The sequence below is a fragment of the Phallusia mammillata genome, chromosome 4 (assembly GCF_965637545.1).
Source record: "Phallusia mammillata chromosome 4, kaPhaMamm4.hap1.1, whole genome shotgun sequence".
Lineage (NCBI taxonomy): Eukaryota > Metazoa > Chordata > Ascidiacea > Phlebobranchia > Ascidiidae > Phallusia > Phallusia mammillata.
The window spans coordinates 2,229,473-2,249,804 of NC_137255.1; the positions used below are offsets into that span (position 1 = coordinate 2,229,473).

Here is a 20,332-nt window from a genome sequence, read left to right on the forward strand (position 1 = left end):
CACACAGATCAATATACATAGTCAACGTAAAACTAAAAAACTGAAACCCACATTTGTAAACATATTTGATGTTAATGTATAATGTAAATTGTAGTTTTGGATTTGAAAACAGTATTTGTGTAACACAGTATAAGTCTGTTTCCAAAACCAATTCTAAAGTTATTTATTTAATAAGGACAGAACTTCAGAACAAGAGTATTTAAACTCAGTTTATCAAGTGTGGTTTACAACTGGTGTAACTGTTTTTTTAATTTATTTTTGTAATTGGTTGGTTTACACTTAAAATGTGACTGTTGAATGAGAACTGACCTACATTTTACTGTTTTTGGTCACATTACATTTATCACACTTTATCATGTCAACTTAAGTTTGTGTAAGATTAGTACAGTGCTGCAAACAAGTTGAATGTCAGCTTCATAACAGCAACAAATAATCTGCAAGTTTGTTTGCTAATAGAGATTTTGTTGTTTAATAACCAAACAGCCATCTTACTTTCAATTGAACACATTCCATGGCGTGATCTTCTCTTAGTCATGTCATGGATCCGGCTCCACTCATTCCTGTTCACATGCAAAACTTCACACGATGAAAGTGTGCCAACATCATTCCTTCCACCAGCCACATAAATGTTGTCTAAAACACATTTTGTTGGAAACCTATACACACTTTAAAGACTAAATGTTTAATACAGTTTATCTAAACCTGTGTATAATGTCATCTTTGGGGTTTAATAAAGCTGTACAAGAGCTTTTGTGAAAATATTGCACTTTAACAAACATGGTTTAGCTTATATAAACATAAAATTTTAGGATTTCACAGATGCTGTATAGGAGGGTTTAAAAGATTAAGAGTAAGCTTGAAAAATAACACAAAAGTTTGGAATGATTTGTAAAATGTCAAAAACGACTGGTTTGATTTTTTTTATACATTAGTTTAAGATAACAGCAATCTTACAAATGTATGTATTCATTGACTTTGACCCATTACTTTAAAGTTTGCATTTGTATTAGCAAAGTTTTTTGACTTAATAACCAATGCTAAAATATTTTCATTTTAAGAACAATTCTACATCAAACATTGCCTGTTACATGCATGAGCGTTTAGTTTATTGTGTTGGCCCCAATCCACTTACTTCCAATAACTGCTGATGCAGCATCACATCGAGCTTCCAACATCTCATGCACAATTTCCCATTGTCCATTTGTTGCCAAACTTTCACAACTTTTTATTGCAGCATCATATCCACCAAATGCATAAATTATGTTTCCAACTTTTACTGAGGTTGACCCACATCTTGGTTTGTTTAGTTTCTGCAAAGTTTTAAACAAAGCAACATATTTCAATATTTGGCAACTCTCAGTTTGCACTTAAAATACGCAGGGCAATAATTAACATCAATACAAATGTCAGATACATTTTAACTACTCTGTTAATATTTTATTATTGTGCATAAAGAGCAAGTTTTAAACTTTCCCAACTTACTGGTAAATGTTCATGTTGTTTTGTTGTGACATTATACTTCACGCAATCTCTCTCTGAACCCAATCCACCAACAACAACAAATTCCTCTAAAACATACTTGGATTGGGTTATGTTTTTTTACAATAAATTTACATTACCCCAAAGTGGTTAAGACTCAAAACCTTAACTAGAAGGGTGGCTTAGCACATATTGCTCTTGCATATACACTGATGCCATGTGAAAGTTTGCTGTTGTAAGGTAAAACACAGTGATCGGTACTGAGCATAAATAAACATGCATATCAAGTACAAACTATCCAAATTTCATCAAATTCATACATTTTTAAAGGTTTTTCTATTGTATGTTGTATTAGAAAAAGAAAGGACTAAATAGCGGGAAAATAGAGTTAAACACAACAATCAGCTCCTATTACTGGAAAACTGCACAAGCCGTCCTAATTTTATTCAATTCAGACATTGTTTAAATAACTCATACATTTTAGGGGGCTAGTGGAGTAAATGATTGGGCTACAGGGTTGAACGCGACAATCTACACCAATAAATGACACACTCTACAAGCTGTTTAAGTTTCATCTAATTTAGACATTGTTTAAAATTTCATCCATTTAGGGGGCTAGTGGGTAAATGTTGGGGCTACTGGTTGAAAAACAACAATTGACAACTATCGATACCACACCCTACAAGCTGTCCAAATTTCATCTCATTCGAACAATGTTTAAAAACATTCACCACTTTTCTGAGTTAGTGGGCTAAATGTTGGGGCTACAGGGTTAAACACAGCAATCGACAGCTATAAATGACGTACTCTACAAGCTATCCAAATTTCATTCAATTCTAATATTGTTTAAAAATTGACCTATTTTAGAGGGCTAGCGGGGTAAATACTGGGGTTATCAAGCCAAACGAAGCAGATGGCACATCTACATGACCATATCTACCATCTGTAAAAGTTTTACCCTAACCAATCACACATTTCATTGCAAAACAGGGTGGACAAACTTGGGGGAAGAAAAAAAATACAAATCGAGTAAAATCAACATGTGTCCCCTTCAGGGAAAGGGGACCCATAATTATCAAATAATCAAGGTAAACTTTACAACAGTTTTGCTACACTTTCATTCCTTGTCATTTATTTATGTGTCTCTGTTTATTTTGTATTAACGTTTTTAACTGTGGCCTGCCATTTTTAAATCAAACCAACCATTTCCATGTGTTTGTTGATTTGTCTAGTAAACTGATGTTACATAAATTCCAATTTAGATGTTTTTATTGTGTAACTTTACTTTCTTGTGCTGTTTTTCAAAGATACTAAAATTGCCCACAGGATGCATAAATCTTAACATGTGTTTTTTTGTACAGACATACAAAATATGTAAACATTGGAAGCTAGTCTAAGTGAGGTAATTTTTGGTTTGAAAAATCTACTTGTTTTTGATATATTATTTACTAATAATATTTAGTATTATTTTTTTAAGTAGTATGTCAGCCCTGAAAGTCAACACATGAATGCAAAAAAAAAAAACAATTACACAGTTTAATGCTAAAAAAACTAAACCAAGCCTTATTACTTTTTATATCTTGTAGGGCAGCAGTGTTTGACTGACTGGAACCTGGTTCAGATGAGGGACTTCCCCCTGTTTAACATAAACTAGTTCAACCAAGTGCACTTGATAAAGCAACAAACATGTAAAAAAATTAAATCATAGTCAAGTTTACATAAATACCATTACAAAATATGTGAAAACATGCTGCGACCCTTCATTAAAAAGTCTTCTGTAATATTTAAAATCAAGACAGTTATTGTGTGATTGAGTTATTAAAATTCCTATTTACACATGAAAAGACTAATGGAGTAGCAAAACATCTGCAAAACCAAACTGTTTGAAAGTTATTTTTGTTTGTAAAACTTTTTGCTTTTCACTTTTTCCTGTTAGTTTAAACTTACCTTGATGTTGTGAATGACCTGCTGGATTTCCTCGATTTTGCATTTTTTCCCTCAGTTTTCTTTTTCTACTGGGATGTTCTGATTGACGTTTTCTTTTCTGAACATGTGGTGGTTGATTGCTCTGAATCACTACAAATTAAAATACATCTCATCAGTAAGTTGAAAATTCATTGTTAAAACATTACTTATTTTTTTGTGAATATTCAGACAAACAGAAAATCATTTCGTTTTAACTATATTAAGTTATTGATGCAGTTTTGTTTGAATGACTGGAAGCGAGTTCATGTGAAACTTTTACCTGTTCATGTTATTGAAAACAAGGGTCACTAAACTTTGACCTAGACCAGGGGTGGGCAATTAATTTTTAAAAGAGACCACATAAAAAACCTGACTTATGTCCGAGGGCCAAACCAACCATAACTTGGTTAAACTTTATTCTAGCCTACATTTGAGCGTTGTAATGCAAATATTTATAGTTTGCATAAAACATAAGCGGGCAAATAGACATGAAAAATAGCAATTTAGCTTGCAATATTACGCTGAAATGTTAAAACCCAAAGTTTTTATTCAATTAGGTTGATCTTTTCAGTTTGTAAAAATCAGATTTATGTGTTTTTCCCATCTCTGCTGTATTATTTTGACACAAAAGAGCACTATAGGCTTTATCACGTAACAATGAGTTGAACAACTTGTGTTTTATGATGATTTTGACCAGCATCACACTTTGTTCGCCTACGCAGGTGCATCACTATGTAATCATAAATAACAAATGGCTTTTTAAAATAACAGCAAAATTGCCGTATTTCATGCATAGCATAAATAGACCTATATTGGATTGATGTTTTTATTTACTTAAACCTCACGCGGGCCAGACAGGGACATCCAACGGGCTGGATGTGGCCCGCGGGCCGTAAAATGCCTAGGTCTGGCCCAGACAGTAGGGACATCGATATTCAGCGTATTACTGCCTCTGCACAATAAAACTTGGATATATCAGTTTTCAGCCTACATAACTACCGATAATAAGTAACTGTTTAAAATTCTATATCACTCTGTCGCTTTAGACAGCATTGAAAATAGCCCTGTGAAGCCAATCAAGCTAAAATGTCTAAACAACCTGCACAAACTAAAATCTGGGATATTCCTGTTTGTGTTGTTTTTATCAGCGAAATAAAAAACTTTCAATCGAAACTTCAGAAATTCCAAATTTAAAGAATCACCTTGTCTATGTCACTAATATAACCCAATATGGCAATTATAATTTTTCCATCCAGTAAGTTACTGATACCATCCTACTGACCTCTTGGGTCTGCGATCCCATGATTAAGTGATTAAAACTATGGGGTTTATAATTCCACTTGTAACAAAACTGTGATAACAATTTTCCTTACTTATCGTATGTTTTAGATAAACTGAGAAAAAAATCATCTTATCAATGTTACTGAAACTAATATCCTAAACATATTTGGTCGGGTCCGCCCTTGAGGTCATTTCATCCGGCCAGCGACCACATTTTTTGGTTTGCCATATCGTATTGATAACTTTGTAACATTCATTAATTAAACTACTCCTCACAAAAGTTTTCCTGTCACAATATGTAGAAATAATTTAACCTAGTTTCACAGGATTACAAGGCCCAGGATTGATCCAAAGTCAGTTTGTTACATCACAAACAAGACTACAGGTGTTAATTGTGCATAAATAAATGCCTTCGTTTGTAACTTGTGACATAATATACAAGGATTGCTCGTAAGATGGGTATAACTATATCAGTTAACAGTCACATTACCAGATTTTAATTGGGGTTGTGGAAAGACCATATCATCTTGGCGCCTCTGTAAAAATTGCCTTGCGGGCTAAGTTTAGGAAGATGGTGGTAGTACATGTAAACCTTATGCGACCCACGCAAATCATTTTTAAACTTATCCGGACCGCAGCGAAAAAAGTTTGGTGACCCCTGCTCTAGCAAATTTTCTCTAGGTTCAACCTGGAATTGTTGGATGCTTTCAAGAACTTTAAATGGAAAGTACAATTCAACTCTGTTATCAATATTATATTATATACTATTGTACACAAGCAGTAATAATATTCATTAGTGGTTGGTATTTCTTGTTTAATATTAGTGCCGGCAGTACCCATAACCTTCTATTTTTTCAATAACATACATAACTGTGTGCACAGCTTTTGTTTTTTGTCAGGTGAAATACAGCAAGCTGATTTATTTTTCCATAAATATTCAGGACAGCAGAATAAACTTTTGTACCTTTTTTCTCCATAGTTTTGGGAGCAGTAATGTTTGACTGACTCCAAGCTGGTTCAGGTGAAGGATTTTCCCCTAAAGTAAACAAAATTCAGTCAAAGTCAATGATATTTAGTCTAAGATGGGCTCTTCACATTATGCCTGGTCAGGTGATAAACATTGAAATCACATTTCGGCATGGATAGTACAGTCTACTGGATGGGTTTTATTTTTCTGGGACTTGTTTGTCCTAAACCCTGACCTACGTCGCAAGAAAAAAGTCATTTTCTTATCACGTGTAACTGTCTTTTGATGGCTTCAATCAAATGCTATATATGTCACATGCAATAAACATAGGCAAAATAATAGGTTTTTAACTCGAGGGCTGCAACCCCATGGGGCTGTTTGTTCTACTACTAGGGGTTGTGACAGCTTTTTTATTGGGAATAAAAGTATTTGTCTTGGACATAAATTTATTAATCATATCAGTATATTGTGTTATATTAACTAAGTTCATCAAATTTTAGCATCCTATAACACTGAATCTACAATATATTGAAAGGGTTGGATAAAAGTATTTATAATCCAAACCCTATGCTGTTATATTTATTAACTAAAGTAAGCGTGCATACCACACAAATAGGTGTCACCAGTGGCATGTTTATGAGCCATTAAGAAATCATAATCCCCTTTAATCATCACAATATTATTCAGTCTAATCCTATCTTGACTGGCTGTGATTTCCCCAGCAAACAACTAAAGTGTTATTGCTATAATGGGTTAAATCAAATTGCAGTCACCAATTTTAAAAAAGCTGAAAACCAGTGTCCTGAGGATAAAATAAAACAAATAAACACAAAGGGCAGCAGTTATTTGTACAGGTAACACTGTTTTTCGCTATTTCCGTAATGGGATGAATACATGTTTCCACACAACTATCTAAATTATTTTTAGTTAGAAACAGTAAAACAAACACATTTTTCTTTTTATTGTGATCAGCTTTTAACTGACCTTGATGTTGTAAATGAACTTGAGGATTTTGTTGAGGCTGAACAGGAGTTGGCTGGATGTTCTGAAGTTCTACAAAGAAAAAAGAAGTAAAACAAAATGGTGACAACCCACTAACATTTGATATATGGTATTTAGTCAAACTTAAGTAATAATACTTTACAGTGGCACAAACTTGATGGTTTACTTTTACACTGTTTAAGCATATTTTTGTATTTACGACTTTGAGACTGGAAAGGATTTTCTCCCGGCTGAGGTGGTTGGATGCTTTGACCACGAAACTCTCCAGTGGTAGGATTAAGCTGGTGAAGTGGAACAGTTGGATTGTGTTCAGCTGCAGGATGCATAATTTCCATTTCCTCGACAGCATCTGCCACTTGTCGTGATATCATTGCCGGGTCTTGTGTGGCAAGATGTTGTTGGAATTCATCTCGAACATCCAGCATGTTGGGACGTTGAGTTGGGTTTTGCTCCCAGCATCTGGTCATCATTCTCTCCATCAACTCAACTATGACTCTGTCATTGTCACTGCATATGCTTTTTAATTCCTGGATTGCTTCACAGTTTGGTCGGATACCTTGTTCCACCATTTGCCGAAATTCCTGTCTACTGTACTCAGATAGATATGGACTCATTCGAAATATCAACATGTGGAAAATGACACCACAACTGAAAACATCTTGTTCTTTTTTAGGTGGGGCATCCCGAAGAACCTTTTCTGGAGCTGCATAGTACAATGTCATTGCTTGTGTTTTTGGAGGATTTTGGTTTGCAGTTGATCCAGTAAAACTGGCCAACATGGCACAACCAAAGTCTGCAATCTTGACATTTAAGCCAGTTGTGAGGAGAATGTTTTCTGGTTTCATATCTGCATGGATTAGGCGTTTGTCTTCTCCACTATTGTGAATGTATGAAACCCCATCTGTAATTTCATATGCCAGTCGAAGTCGCAGGGACCATCCCAGTGGAATGTAGTTGCTCAAAAGTAGAACTCGTAGATTGCCGGCTTCATAATATTCCATTACGATCCCTATGGCTCCACGCCATTTTGTAAGTCCAAAAACATCGGCAATGTTTTTATGGTGAGATCGAAGCAACATGTTGTATTCATGACGTACCCTTCAATAAAGCAAAAATTTCTACATAAAAAGATGGCCCTGAATTAGTAACTGTATTCAAGTCAAATCCCACCACAGGCTAGTTTTTTTGTGCCTGTGCCTTACTGCGTGGCAATGTTGGGGAGACTGAATTGATTCAGTATATATGCTCTAATAGCCTTGATGTACTGTTTTTTATATATGAATGTGGTATGTTTGTTAGCCTACATGAAGGCTTCAGGACTCTCACAAATGATTCCATGTTCATATTTGTAGAATTAAAACATTCACTTACGTTTTCTTAATTGCTCTTTGTTCTGTTTCACCTCCATTTACAGGAAAATATTTAATTGCAACAAATCCTGCAAATTCATGTTTTCCCACGATAACTTTTCCAAAACCACCACGACCAGCCTCTGCACGCTGAACATCACATAAGATTTTCTGGGCTTCATAATCCCGCAACTGAAACATAAAACTAGGAATAATATTTCAAACATTCTTATTTTAATGAAGATGTAATAATGACTTACAGTGCGGAATTCGTCTGCCATAGTTCACACAGAGATAAGTTTTGTGATTTTTGTTACCACATCTGTGAAATAAAATATTAAGTTGAAATCGACAGTACTCAAAACCAATAAACATCACATAATTGCAAGTTAGCAGAGGTTTGGTGTATTTTTTTGACCAAACACAATGACGTCAACATATTATTATACAGGCTCTCAAATAAACAGCATCTTGCGAAATATCCAAAACTTTATACATGACGTCATAATACCTTGTCATGACGTCATATCAAAAACTGACGTCAATCGCTCTTCATTAACACAACTTTTTCAACTGTCAAACAAGGTTAATCATGTGACCGGAACAAGTGCAACACGATCGTTGTGTCCCTGCCCTAAAACATGAGTAAGGTACCATTCAACACAAATTTTAAGGTAAAACCGCTTCGTTCAAATCGTTACAACAATAGTAGTTTTCTGGCATTGAAGAATATTAATATTGCATACTAATCAATCAAAAACTTCATTTCACAATTAGACATAAGATTTCCATGCATCCGCAAATTATGACAATATTGGGTTCCTTTTATCTCTTACTGATATCCAGGGTTGCCATCGACATGGACTCCCAAATAAGAACAAATAAAAAAATGAAACAAACGGTTTTGAACAAATCTTTGCATTTCCTTCCTTGGGCCATGACATATCATATGCCATGCTATTTTGTTGTAGAAAATACTTCGTTTATCCAGCTCAGGTCTAAACAACAGCTCAGGTCTAAGTTTACTTTTACCTGTAGCTGGGATTCGACTGTCATTTCACTACTTTTGTTCCTTGTAATTGTAAAAAAACAAGACATAATAAGGACTCAGGTCAAAAACAACAACATTTCTTAGAAATGAGTACAATAAGTCAGTGCTCTTCAACCGGGGTTCCGCTGAACCCTAGGGTTTCGTACAACCCTTGCAGGGGTTCCGCGAACTTTAAGGGCCGCACCGGGGTTCGCAGGGCAATTCAAACATGAATGATTCAAATATCACTGTTGCGGACAGCAATGCTCGCTTAGTCGCTTGTACAATCTAATTAACTTTGATTACATCATTGATCAATTGTGCTTGAGGTGTGTTACGTAAAAATGTATGTTTTTTGATACACCCTCTTTAAGATACATTGTTTCAAAATAATTTTACGGGGGGCCCCGCAAAGTTTGACAAAACACCTTGGGGGTTCCGTGTCGCTAAATAGGTTGAAGAGCACTGCAATAAGTTTACTAAGACACTGCCCTTCAAAATAAGGGCAAATCATAGAAATAAGGACGGTATGGCAACTCTGCTTATATCCCATACGAGCGAAGTACTGAAGAGGTATACACAATATCTAACAGGAGAGTTCGTGAGCCTACTGGGCAAAAAGTAGACCGCGCAGAGCGACAATCTGGGTGTCGTTGGAAGCGTCCATCCCTCCTCTCGACCTTGCAACTCCTCACTTTCCCCTCCCAAGTACGTGCGCCAGCCAACAATTATCTAAACAAAGGTGGTTTTCGTCGTATTGTCACGTCACAAATTTTAAATTGATACCTCGAATTTAACAATGATTAGTTTAGTTGTCCGCCTATATACAGTTTTATTACACGCGCTATGTTTTTTTCAATAGAGCACCACTAAAAAGCTAAATCTGTAAGTTGTTCTGATTGATACTTTATTTTTCCGCTTTTTCTCCGTTTAAAAATAACATATACCTGTTTTTTATCTTTACATCAGTGTCAACACACTTCATCTCGTTTCACGTGTTGAACGTTTACAATCAAATTGTAAACCTGCTAGTTCGTTGTGTATTAACACAACATCTTAAAGCAGTGATAGCTTTTAGTTTTTACCACTAACTTTCCGCTGTTTGTAAACTATATAAACACAAATACCAAACCTGACACAACGAACTACACCTTCAACTAGCTTGAAAGCACCAAGTGCAACGTATTTACACAACGGTAAACGCATGCGCATTTGCTTGATTTTTGGACAAAAATGTTAATTACTGAGCCTCAGGATACGGCTGCACGGTAAATAAAAAAGCAAAAATAATGACAAATGGCGTAACTAATCGTCACGTTCATCAATAAAACGAGATTTACACTCTTGTTTTACACAATGTATGTAAAACGTTTTATTAGACAAATTCAATATGCGTCGTCGCTAGATACGTGATTTGTTTTGCATTGAAAATAAAACAAGAAGCTATAAAAACATTAACCATGTGGTGGAAGTGCAAGACCGAGAATACGGATGGACCTTTCCAACGATATCCGTATTGTGGCTCTATGCGTTCTACTCTTTGCGAAGCAAGGTCGCGAATTCTGTTTAAAAAAGTACACTTGGTTCGAGGTGCCTCCCTTGGGGCAGCTCTCAACGACAGACCTTTCGAGGTGTCAAATCGAAATCGTGTGCGAACGATCAAGAATTAAGTTATTACTCTTTCCATCGAACCAAGATATTTACCATAATCTGTAGTGACCTCATAATACGACAAAAGACTCCTTTGTTCAGACAATCGCTGGGTGGCGCACACACTTGGGAGGGCAGTAAGGGTGCAAGGTCAGAGGAGGGATGGGCCTTTCCATCGATATCCGGATTGTCGCTTCGCAGGGTTAAGTTGTGTTAATGAGCGATTTGACGTCATTTTTGTATGACGTCATCAGATTTTAATAAATTCAGTAAATGTGTTGATATTAGTGTTTTTGTTGCTGGGGCTGTTAGCAACAAAGTCGGGCAAAAAATCGTCCAACCTGTCACATTCACATATATTATCCGAACCCCATCGTGCAACCCAATGAGATGGAAAACGGTATTTGTGTGTGAAAACCACCATGAACAGGCCACATTGGTTGTGTAGAATGGCAATACAGGGTAACTATATTAGAGTGAAGGGTTTCCATGTGGTCTGTGCAAATCAGTCAGTGTTGATAGTAACAACAAGTTTAAAAACATTTAGTTGTTACTAGACTAGCCGACTTTAAAAACGACCATTTCACACACGTTCATAAAGCAGTTTTAAATCGCCACAAGACGATATATACATTGGGTAGCACAAAACATATCTTCGTCAGAAAATGTTTGCCAAGCCGGCGTTGGCAGAAACGCGTTAACTGGATCGGTTTGTGGCAAAATGTTTGTAAATAATGACTGAGCAATAAAATGCAGACCGGCCGGAAAAAGAGACACAACTTTTGTTTGCACACACAGTTGTCCTGAAGGTCATGTATATAAGTGAACGAATTCTGGCGCCCGAATTTAATAACAAGGATACATTTTCAGGCTAAACTGATCGAAATAACAACTCGACGTGCTTAATTCCTTGATGCGAAGTTTGCAAACTTCATCGCTAGATTCTCAGAACAAATACGAAAACCCAGAGGTAGAAATCCAGAACAAATACATCAGGCCCAGAACAAATACATCAGGTAGAAATTTTGACAGGAGGTCTGTGCAAGTTTTTTCCTGTATTACCAAACCTGGGCAGAATGTGTGTTGGTTTTGTAGTTACAATACAAAAATGGTCATTTTACCTTACAAAATTATCAATATTTAACGAGCTTTCGGTCACTGCTCACTGGTAGAATGCTTTTACCCGATCAGATGATGGTAAACCTTGGGCAAACTCACAGTACAAAATTTATCAAAACTGGGTTTGATATCAGCAAAAGTAAACATTACATTTGATACTGTTAATTACTCTGGATTTCTTACCACACTTAATAATCCAACTGACACAACGTACTCTACCCTGCAAAGCTGCAAAACTTGAACTGTATGTGGTATGGCTAATTAATTATGCATTTAGATGGAAGCAAACATGAAAAGTGCAGGCCGCTATGTTTGTTGATGTGAGCATCCATGTTATATATCAAAAGTCTGCAGAAAATATAGGCTTAGGTTACATCGAATTACAACGCTCTAACCCGGGGCTGGCAAACCATTTTGTGGATCGGCCTCTAGTATGAACAGCAATTGTTCGTTGCACTTGTTGTTGAAAGGATTGTTCAAAACACTCTGGAATTAATTGTGCGATAATTACTAACATCTACAGTTTATCTATTTCGTTCAACTGAGACCGCACAACATATAATGTGCATTTGCCCACCTCTGTCGTACGTTTACGAGGTTGTGACATTTATTTAGACGAAATTGTCGCTAAATCAGAACACCAACATGTTTAAACACGAGCTAACACGTACGAAACACCTATCGTTCTGATCTACAGATAACTCCAAGAACTAATGGAACTCAAAAATGTTTTAAAGGCAGATCAGGGGTTGGGAACCTATGAACTTTGGGTCGCATACATTACATTCCATGTTAAAGATGGGGCTTAAAATTTAATTTCTTCATTATATGAAAAGAGATCAAAAACCTAATGAAAACAGATTAGTACGTTGCAGTAGTGAAGTAGATTAACTACTAAAAAACATTTTCTCCCCAAATGCAGCGTATTCTTTTACCGAAGCATTTTTTACCGCAAATGCAGCGTATTTTAAACCGTATTCCGTTGGATCCGTTTTTGTTCTCAATCTTTTAGCGGTGGCAAAGGTTTGGCGGCGTGATGGAGAAAACTAAGTTCTATTTGTTTGTTGGTTTGTCTGGGAAAGTTTTCCACTTAAAAGAATGGAAAACCAGAACGGGTTCCAATGACCTTTGTAATTGTTTGTTTTATTTGAATTATGTAGAAATATGTATAGACGTTCCGGGAAATTTTCAGACTGTAAAATGAGTAAAATTTTAAAACGCACTCGTTTGACAATTAGTAATTGCTGATGATTGAATTGTTATTCCAAACTTCGGAAAAACGCTAAAACTGCTGAATTCATACAAAATGTTGAAATCTTTGTCTTAGCATTACTCTTAGCAACAAGGTAAAATTCACTGTTGTGTTAAAATGCTAAATTTGAACAATTCATTGTTTGAGTTCAAATATTATTTGTTTAATGGTAAAGATAACGACCCAAATAGATCATTGGATTCAAACTCATCTGTGAAACAAAATCCACCGAAGAGAAAATTGGAAGGCTAGTTGTCACTTAATGGACCCAGATATTTCTCAACAAGCAAAAGTTGGGAAGTTCTCAAAGTTGACGATCATGCCAAAAGTTAGTGCTCAAACCAGGGAGTCGAACGCCTGTTATTATGGGTTCAGGTTCGGTTCGGAGTTCCTAGGCTTTGGTTCACAGACTGGATTTTTTACTGGTTCGGGTCCAATGCCGAACCAAATATAGGGTTCAACTCCGGATCGTTTTTTTTTAGGAAAACGTAATTAGTGGTTCGGGTTCGGGTTTAATAAAAAAACGCTCAAACCAATTTGCATAATCTGTGGGATTGTGTAAACAATCGAATTGCCTTGCTAGACGTGTTGGCACACAATTACATTATGTAAGCATTCTTACTGAACAAAACCTTAATGAAATGACATTGTGTGATATAAAATCACAAAGTGTAGAAGATATTTGAAATAGTATTCCTGATCAAATCTTTGTCCCTTTGCAGTAAAAGTCAGTTTGATAAAGTCACACCTTCCAGCAAAACAGCAATTATGCTTAAACAAAGGTCCCTGATACTAATAGAAAGGTATGAGTTTAGTGCACATCAAACAAACTCGACAAAAAAATTAACATTATATATAATTGTTGCACAATAATTAAAACTTAGAAACTGCTAAAAATCTTACTTCTTTCATAAATTTTAATTATTTTTCAAAAAGATTTTTTTATTTCAACAATATATTGAAGCGTTTTTTAAAAAAGATCCATTTTTAAACCAGGAAAGCTTTTGCATTTCGTGCTAACCAGTTTATGTTTGTATTAGCATTATCTGGAAGCATACATGGGAGCCTCCTAATTGGAATGACGACGTCATAAACCTCCATCAGTGATGTCAATATTTGCCGAGCGATCGGACGCCGATAATAACCTTTGCTGGTTCGGTTAATGTTGAAACTTGTGCAAACTCACAGTGGAGCAACAGGTTTAGGCGGGACTTGATTGTTTCAACACAAGGTAAATAATCTAAATTGTGACTTAGCTAATATAAATCGAATACAGTTAATGTCGAAGTAGAATACAATCCCAATTTAACATTTACCAATACTGAAACATCTGCTCAATGTTATAAGAAGTCGCGACTAGTTTGCATCGCTATGTTAAATTGAACAATTTTCAAGTCATTATCAAGGCAACATAAAATCTCAAAACTGTCTGTTACACAACAGTTATGACCCCGTTTTCTAGGTTTTGTAGATATTTCGTTTATTGTTTTCGATGTGATCGTCGTTCGACAGGCGGATACCGTCGATCTTTATACACAAGATATTAAGAAACGCAATTAAACTCCCCGTCACTTCAATCCCGTTCAATGGAAATCCCTAAATATTAATACATGACTTAATTGGGCCAATGTAGCCTTACGTTCTGTTTGAAATTTGTTTAATTACAAAGAAATGATTTGAAAATATATGACTTAACGTGAATAAGACATTTTCAGAAAGAAGAAATGTGAAAATTCCATTGTACTGACCCAGTGGGTAGACAATTGAACACACTCCGTTTATCTGACTCTAATAATTAAACTATCGCTACCTAAACAAACAACAAGACGCAAAGCTAAATTAACGTTCCCACATTATATTTTAATAAGGCATACCACGAAAGCGCCTCTTGCGGCTAAACACGCAACACAAAAGTCACCGCGCACGAATCAACTGTGAGACATCAATTCTAATGCGTACTCTAGTCACTCAAGGTAGCTTAAGGTAACTTAAGGTAACTTTAGATAACTGATTTTAAGTCTAAAATGCGTCGATCTTTATAGCGTTCAGGTCAAATCTCGTTATACGGGCTTAGCTGTAAAACGTTCGCCCGAAAAGATTAACTATGTTCTAAACCGTAATTATTCTTTAAATTGCTTATAGAAGTGTCAAGTTTAACATGGCTGGAAGCAGTTTAAAACGTTGCTTCACGTTAACACGTAAGGGGACGATAAAACGATAGCCTTAAGCAGTAATTGACCGATGCATTAATAAGTAAAACAGGTTTCAACAGTTTTAACAGCCGGTCAAGCTTTTGTGTAGAAAAAGGCGAGTTATGAACGGGGTTGACCGTGATGATGTGACACGACAATTATACGAATTAAAATGTTTTGAATTAAAAAGTCCAAAGTCCGATACATCACTCTCCGTCCCGTGAAATGTTTTCCGGGAGAGATTCTCCTGGATGATGTTTTCTGAATTAGTTTGTTGTCCGTTTATTGTTTCCGATTTGACGCTTCGTGCTCCAAAGTCAAATGTTGATTGTGCCGAAATTTTTGTCCATTTGATGTTCTTGCTTGATGGATATCACGCTGTGTGGTGAATATTGTTTGTAGTTGTTGAATGAACTCCAGTTGACGATGTTGTTCGCGTTTTCGAACGAGATCATGTACAAATGGAGTTGTGATCGAATGTTGATTGATGTGATGCGAACAGTTGATCCGGTGTGATTCGAACAGTTGAATTCGCACGTTGTTTTTCGAACGTCTGTAATCTAAACTTAACATTTCGCGCGGCAAATTTTCACGCCAATGATTATATAAGGGCTTTTTTTTTCAAAAGGGATATAATTTTGATTAAGTATATATATACAATACGATTGAAAAAGGCGCAAATTCTAAGTACTATGTAGGTTTGTGATATACAAATAAAAATAGTTTTGACATTTGACAAGTGTTTCTGCTTCGAATTCTTATAAGAAATTAAACGAGCTGCCGTACTTTTCAGAGTTTTTGCTAAGCTTTTTTACCGTTTGACGCGTAGCTGTGCTGGCGACTTGATTTTACATGTGAAATTTGGCTTTGCAGCCTCCCACTTGTAAGGGTTTTGCAGTGCTTTTGCAATCTGCGGTTGTGAGTTGTTGAGTCGCATTTTGAGGTATTACTCTCGCCATTTCGACCGACAGGCCAATCTATGACAGATTATTATATTTTCGCGCTGCCGTCGAGGCAAGGTAAGGATTTTTAGGCAATCAATCTCGTTTGAGTTGCAATTGCTTTTTAGGCGGCATTTGGCCTAGCGACTGAGCAGCAATGCTGCTTTGAGCTGTGCTCATTGAATTATAAAGTTCAATATGAACCAGTGGCTTGGCGTTCGATGAACGCGTGCGCGCGGCGGCGCTATAGTGTCAAGGCCATTTGCATTTGCTTTAACATCTTTCCGCTTTATTACTGTAGCATTCTCCTGCATTTTTCCTTGGCACGTTTAATTGATTAAACACAATGTCATATTTACCGTTTTGGTTTCACATATAGTCATGTCAAATCTAAAATTATTTTTATACAGGGTCAACCTACTAGGTACTTAGAACGAATGTTATGATCGTTTTTTTTCCAATATCAAGGTAGTTGTTATACAACTGAGTGTCATGTCCGTTTAGGCTAACTTAGGGTACAAGGGCTGTGCCTGTACTTGGTCAGCTAAATTATTACCGTCCGGTTGTTCATTTTGTCGAGCGTTCTTTAGCTCCATCAATTTGTCAAATGCAAGTCTGCCGTAGACCTTGATAAACCATCCGGTGAGCAAAACTGCCCATATTCCTGCTAGAATGTATATAACTACAAAGATAAAACATAAAAATGGCGAGGTTATTGAGCTGATCAAATGTAGAAGTGCGTTCTTCGAAGCTGCTTCCAGAGTTGAGGACAAATATGAAACGTCCGCTTCTGTTGTAGGATCGGTGTTGCTGTCAATGAACTGGTAAAGTTTATCGTTTGTTAGGCGGGACTGGCTGAGAAGCGCCAACATTGAGTTTAAATCTTCAAAACCGCTACTCGGTCGTGGCAAATTATCTTCATACCGTTGAAAATCTAATTCTTCCCGGTGATATTTAACAGGTGCTAAAGTAGGTGTTATAAAGTCAACTTTAGAGTCAACGTGAGCTAGAGTATAATTGTCATAGACGTAATATGTATCTTTAATTCTAAAAGACATTACTCTACCCGGAGCATAATTTTCTACAAATTTAACAGTTGGATAAACAAAACCATCCCTGTATAACTGTCCTACGGACATGTTACCTTTAGAGTCAACATATTTAATTAAGGGTCGTGTTGCAAACAGGTTTTTATGTCTTAAATCTTCTACTATAATTCCATTAATAACTTCACAAGAGAGTTCTGTCATTAGATCTCCTACAGTTATACCGGCTCTTTGTCCTCCTAAAAGTTTACTTAATATTTCGCCAGGATATTGTCTGGCCAAGAGTGTATATATAGTTGCTAGTAGTGATTGTGTTTGACATTCTAAGAAATGAATATCAGAAGTGAGTTGACTTATTGTCCCAGAAACAGTATCCATTGCTTCGTTAATAAAAAGTCCAACATTATCCGGACCACCATTAGGAGTTGAAAAATTAGCTTTATTGATCATTAGTGGTAATCGAATTGTACCATTACATTGTGCGGGTTCAATAATCATACCATAACAATCCCGAATGGCTTTAGAACAAATGGTTTGATGGTGAATACTTAAACCTAATTCTTTTACTTCCAAACGATATAAATTGCCGGTATGCCGATAATGCAAGGTCAAACCATGAGTTCCCAAAGGCGTAACAACGGGACAATCAACTCGGTTGGGCACTTTCCACGTGAACAACCTAGTTCCGACAACACAACTACCCTTATGTATGTTACACTTAGACATAATTCCCAAAGCACCTTTCATTTGTTTATGAATAGGATCGTATAAGATAGTGGATTTCGTTAAAATACCATTATGAATAACACCTTTTGAAGATGTAGGCCATTTATAAGTTACTTTAATCTCATTAGAAGAAGACCAAACGTTATCACTAGTTTTACTAAGTCGTCCAATCAAAGGTGCAGTATGAGTGTGTTGCCAATCTTCACAAGCACCTGAGGACGGGGGTGCAATAGCTACAGATTTCTTAGTATGAAATTTACCTCCAAAAAAATAATAATGGGATTCGTATGTCGATTCAAAAATTTGACACGAATATACCTCTAACCGAATGAAGTCTGCCGAAGGGTTGTAAAGTCGGCCAAAACATGTCTGAAAGACTGGTGCATCTGCCCTTTTACAATTTATGGGTTCAGGTATGGCATATTCCCCTTTAAATAATGCTTCATGACAGAGCTTAAATTGTTGCGTCCCACTTTGAGCTATATCGCACAAAAGTAATGTGGAAATTAAAATACCAAATTGATGCATTTTGTTTCAAGTTCTTGCTTAATCTCGAAACCGAAGGGGCTTTCTGATTATACGTCCTCTTCGAGTAATGTGAGGGTCTTGTTCAGATATTTCAATTGGTGGTGCAGAGGCAGAAGTGTTACTTAAGTCACCGGTATCTACTCTAGAATCTATATAAACAGTTGGACTAGTTAATATAGGAATAGTTTCAGTGACAGAAGTATCAACAGGGGGTCTAGATAACACAGTGGCATCGGTTATGCCTTCAATAGTAGGAAGATTAGCCACCTTAAGCCTATCGACAGTAACTGTGTTCTCGCGACCATTCATAGCTAAGGTAATCAAATTCGTCCGTAAACAATAGTCAATCAATAATTATACTTATCTGCTATCCGATTCTCAGATCGCCTGCGGATCTAAACAATCCGGCGTTTCGTCTGACGAGTTGCTGGAATCGGCACGCGTCGACAATGACACTTTTATTGCCGGCGACAATTGTGTCCTTTTCAGCCACCTTAAACGCTTGAAAGTTCGTTGGTTCGCTAAACGATGCGATTTCATACGCGTTTTCAGCCAATGCTTCCAAGGACAAACCGTAATCAGGCGCCAAAAACGAGTGATTTAACAACTTTTCGGCGACCGGTACTGGATCTTGGTTATCGCCCTGAGGAACCAAACTATCAACAGAGACACTAGGGCGCTTACTTTCCAACGTAACATCGGGAAGCGACTCATTTACCTTGGCAACAGGGTTAACGCCAAAAGCCTTTATCAGAGCCTGTTTTAGATCGTCATACGAAAGATAACCACCAACAGCACCTAAAATTACGTGGCTGACCTTTTGCGCTTGTGCCTGGTTCAACACAGAGACAATTAAACAGAATTTCTCAGCGTCGGACGTTACCTGGTGTCTTTGGAAAATATTTTCCACCGTTGTAAACCAAAATTTTACCGTATCCGTCCACATGGGAGGTAAATTAAGTTCATCAATCCCAACAGGCGCAGAATTGATTTGATAGCGAGGTGTAAAATACTGTGCATTACACGGTGCCTGGCTACGTGGCAAAAACGGCGATGCTGCCTGGTTTCTATCTGAAAACTTGACAGAATAATCTGGGCGTATCTCAGTCTCAGAGTAATACAATACCGTTGGTGAAATCCATACAGACTGGACAGGCGTACTATAACAATGCGTCGCAGCGCTTACAGAAACGGGAACGAAACTAGCAATTGTCTGCATCATTAATTTAGGCGTTATTAATAGCGATTTTATCAGAAGATTAAATGCGCGACAATAAATTTCATCACGTCAGAGGGCGTCACCAAATTTGTACTGACCCAGTGGGTAGACAATTGAACACACTCCGTTTATCTGACTCTAATAATTAAACTATCACTACCTAAACAAACAACAAGACGCAAAGCTAAATTAACGTTCCCACATTATATTTTAATAAGGCATACCACGAAAGCGCCTCTTGCGGCTAAACACGCAACACAAAAGTCACCGCGCACGAATCAACTGTGAGACATCAGTTCTAATGCGTACTCTAGTCACTCAAGGTAGCTTAAGGTAACTTAAGGTAACTTTAGATAACTGATTTTAAGTCTAAAATTCGTCGATCTTTATAGCGTTCAGGTCAAATCTCGTTATACGGGCTTAGCTGTAAAACGTTCGCCCGAAAAGATTAACTATGTTCTAAACCGTAATTATTCTTTAAATTGCTTATAGAAGTGTCAAGTTTAACATGGCTGGAAGCAGTTTAAAACGTTGCTTCACGTTAACACGTAAGGGGACGATAAAACGATAGCCTTAAGCAGTAATT

At 36.7% G+C, this 20,332-nt stretch overlaps 1 pseudogene; it reads right to left on the bottom strand.

Moving 5' to 3' along the window:
- Positions 1 to 18,845: 18,845 nt before the first annotated feature.
- Positions 18,846 to 20,122, bottom strand: LOC145224292 (uncharacterized; annotated as a pseudogene).
- Positions 20,123 to 20,332: the final 210 nt, after the last annotated feature.